The sequence below is a fragment of the Rhinopithecus bieti genome, unplaced genomic scaffold (genome assembly GCF_001698545.2).
Source record: "Rhinopithecus bieti isolate Rb0 unplaced genomic scaffold, ASM169854v2 scaffold_3040, whole genome shotgun sequence".
Lineage (NCBI taxonomy): Eukaryota > Metazoa > Chordata > Mammalia > Primates > Cercopithecidae > Rhinopithecus > Rhinopithecus bieti.
In genome coordinates, this window is record NW_016804657.1 from 1221306 (window position 1) to 1225333 (window position 4028).

Consider the following 4028-nt stretch of genomic DNA (forward strand, 5'->3'; position numbering starts at 1 on the left):
TAGAGACTGGCTGAAGCCAGACAGGGAGTGTGAGGAGGGAGCAGAGAATCTTCAGAAAGACATTGCAAAGTCTCAGGCCTAGAAAATGTTTAGAAATATTGTTTCTTGTGTTCCCCTCCAGTCTGTCTACCTGAATGGGAAACTGGTGGTGGGGCCAGGCATGCTTATTTTTGAACAAATAAACAGTTAATTCTGAGATGCCACCTTGATTGAGAAGCACTGTCCTTTTCTAAGCAAAAATCATCGCCAAAATTACCCTAGAATCCACCACTGCTCAGAGATCTGTGCCTGAACCAACTTGGTTATGAAGTTTTCCTTTGTTTCACGAAACTAGTTTAGGGTGGGCTGTGGGAGGAAGTTTCTAAAAAGCCACTGGGGAAGGACTGAATCTCTGAGGCGAAAGAGGGCGGACTCAGCCTCACTTCCTCCTTCTTCTCTTCCGGGCTTCCTGTCGTCACAGCACGATCTTATTTTTTCGCCCTTCACTTCTCCTTTTACACAAATAGCCCTGGATACCCGTGTTACCAGCCTTGTCTCAGCCACCTCAAGGATAATCACTAAATTCTGCCTAAAGGACTGAGGAACAGTGTCTGGAAAAGGTAAGGTTGATGACATTTTAACCTGGTTTGCTGTCTAATGTGGGGTAGGGCGTATTCTTAGGGGTCTGCATATACCTCGTTAGTAACCATAAAATCTCCTGCAACTTCTCTTTCGCAAATATTTAGTGCACAAAGTAAAACAGATTAGCAAGATACTAGTAACATCCCCAAAGGCAATCAGGCCAGAAATACTTTTATTTAATCAAGTTCTTGTTACCTAATCTCTGAGTTGAGGCATTCACAAGCCTTAATTGCTACAGAGCTTGAATTACTCTGTGTAGTAATTCCTGATGCCTGGAGCTTTCTCTGCGAGATGACATTGGGGAGATTTCCTATGTGCTCTGGTTTTCAGAAAATTGGCCTTGTGATTTTAAAGTGAGGAAAGAACCCACAGCCAGAGCTGTCTTTAGAAAGACAGCTAGAAGACACAGTTCTTTTCATTTGAGAAATTTTAAAAAGTTAAGTTAGTGACTCTTCAAAGCCACTAAATAGAAAGGTGGCTAAAAATCAAAACACCAGGATGTGCTCAGTAACTGTATTTTAAAAGGTGAAAGCTAGACACCTCTAAAGGACGAGTAGATTGTTGGCTTTTAAGGAGCGGGAAGCGCATTGTGGTCCTCAGCATTTCTCCAGATTATCCTTGGTGTACAAAACGTGACCACTGATGCACGTATAAATGCAATCCCCAAAACTTGATACTGCAGTAATTTCCAATCATGTGCTGTAACTAATGACTGAGGTTGCGTGAACTCAGCAAAGTGATAGCAGAGCTTTGGTCCTGACTCTCTGTGACCACCATAGGAAACTCTATATAAGAGCTTTCTTCTTCCAAGATCTGTGAGAATTTCACTTGATTATGCCCTGGAGCAGAAAGGAGAAAGTTCTCTTTGACTACACCCACCCATCTAAGAATGAGGGTTGGGAACAGGGCAGAGGGCTCTAGATTTCCAAGAGGGGTAGGGACAGGGGAGAGGGCTCTAGATTCCCAAAACACCTCAGAGCTTATTGAGCCTTGAATTAAAAAATAAAAAGCAGTCTTCTAAAACACTTTTAGAAGACACTAAAAGTGGCTTTTAGAAGAAAAAACACTTAATAATCAAGTGTTAGGTGCCTCCTGAGGCCAGGCACTGTGCTTTGGAAATTGTGGGGGAGGGAGATGAAAAGGTAGAAGGAGAATATTTATCTAGCAAACAGTCCTACTCTTATGGAACTCCCATGGGAGATAAGAGATATACTATGCATGTGCTTTGGAAGAAAGCTGAGAAAAAGCAGACTCCTAGCTGCTGGATAAACAAAGAGGTTTTACTTTCTCAATCTTGAGGAGAATCTGTACTATTTTGAAATTGTGGTTGAATGGGAGCAAAGACTGAACTGAAACATTATTTCCTGTGATGTTTCCTGTGTGGGCCAGTTAAGAACATTTAACTTTTAAATGAAAGCATTGGGTACTTTTATATTCATGAGGAATGATTCTGAGTCCATGCCTTCACAGCTATGGTTACCACCACCTAAGTGACCTCACCTTTGTTCACTGACAAGAGGCACAAACTGGAAAGGATGAAGTCTGTTGGTCCTTTGTTTTTTGTGCCCTCTGATTGACCCCTGACTGCAGAGGCCCTCGGACTGCGGTTCTCCTTTCCCACTCCTACCCCATGGCCAGATATGGCACTTGGTGCTGGAGATACAGGATAACAGAGAAGATTATCATCTGAAAGGAGTTGTACAGTTTATTGTGGACTACAATCACAGCAGTATACAAATACAGTGCAATGTGCTCTTTTCCATAATAGATGGAGAACGTGCACAAACTGTAGGAGGAGTTAGGAATGTGCCAAAGAATCCCCGGAGAGGTGACTGGTGGGTTCACTTTCACAGAAGTATGGGTTTGCTATGGAGACATTCTAGACCAAGGGTGCTGTATATTCAAATTCAAAGAAGTGTGCACCTCCAGGCATGTTAGAAATGAGAGCGAGCAAGTGAGACTGCAGTATAACACACCATGTTTACAGAGTCACATGAAGTGGAAAGTCCTTTCTCCTACTTGGCACCAGAAAGTGGAGGGTAAGATCACTGACCAGGCAAGTCCTAGGTCCAGCTCTGGGTGGGGCTATGCCCACCATGTTCACATGACAGAATTGATGGGATGTGGGGTTGAAATGAGGCAGAAGAGGCAGGTTTTTCCCCCCTCAACCTAGATTTTCACTTAGAGCAGAAGGAAGGGTGGAGCTTCTTGTGAGGTTATAGCCATTGTTTTCAGCTTAGCTTCTGTTGCAGGAAGTGCTGCACTGATTCAGTTATAGTGGTTTTTTTGCGTTCCTAGATTAGTCAGACTAGGGCTTCTTGTACTGAGCAAGCATCCACTATGTGTAAATCACCCTGGGCCCTAGAGACTGGGCACCTGTCGTCAGGAAGCTGCCAGGACCCATCTGCCACTGCAGGTGCAGGGCACTGAAGCAAAGTAACCCAGAGAAACCAGACAGCTGTGCAGAGCAGGACAGCATGGCTGCTGGGGCAGAGGAGGGAAGGATTGAGGTGGAGGTTGGGTGGCCAGTTTGGGAAGGCTGACTGGAGGTAGGTTCTGGGAAAGAGAAGACATGCCTTTGCAAAGCCAGTGAATGACCACTCAGAGTAAAGGCCAGGAATCTCTATGCTGAGAGTTAGAGGTGAGTGCTCTCTCTTCATTATCCATTTCATAAGCACACAGCAGAATTCCTTTTTCTAAAAAATTATACTTTAAGTTCTAGGGTACATGTGCACAAGGTGCAGGTTTGTTGCATATGTATACATGTGCCATGTTGGTATGCTGCGCCCATTAACTCATCATTTACATTAGGTAATCTCCTAATACTATCCCTCCCCCCTCCCGCCTCCCCACGACAGGCCCCTGTGTGTCACGTTCCCCTTCCTGTGTCCAAGTGTTCTCATTGTTCACTTCCCACCTATGAGTGAAAATATGCAGTGTTTGGTTTTCTGTCCTTGTGATAGTTTGCTGAGAATGGTGGTTTCCAGCTTCATCCATGTCCCTACAAAGGACATGAACTCATCCTTTTTTATGGCTGCATAGTATTACATGGTATATGTGTGCCACATTGTCTTAATCCAGTCTACCACTGATGGACATTTGGGTTGGTTCCAAGTCTTTGCTATTGTGAATAGTGCTGCAATAAACATATGTGCACATGTGTCTTTATAGCAGGATGATTTATACTCCTTTGGGTATATACCCAGTAATGGGATGGTTGGGTCAAATGATATTTCTAGTTCTAGATCCTTGAGGAATCGCCACACTGTCTTCCACAATGGTTGAACTAGTTTACAGTCCCACCAACAGTGTAAAAGTGTTCCTATTTCTCCACATCCTCTCCAGCACCTGTTGTTTCCTGACTTTTTAATGATTGCCATTCTAACTGGTATGAGATGGTATCTCAT

At 43.9% G+C, this 4028-nt stretch overlaps 1 protein-coding gene across 2 annotated transcripts in view; it reads left to right on the forward strand.

Annotated features, from left to right (window-relative positions):
* Positions 1–425: 425 nt before the first annotated feature.
* The window catches only part of CD53 (CD53 molecule), a 30032-nt gene continuing 26429 nt past the window's right edge, over positions 426–4028 (forward strand). Inside the window, exon 1 of one of the 2 annotated variants that reach the window (XM_017869635.1) lies at positions 426–599. The gene's annotated coding sequence lies outside the window, so the exon portion shown is untranslated. The remainder of the gene's footprint in view (positions 600–4028) is intronic. The other variant, XM_017869636.1, reaches the window with a different exon arrangement.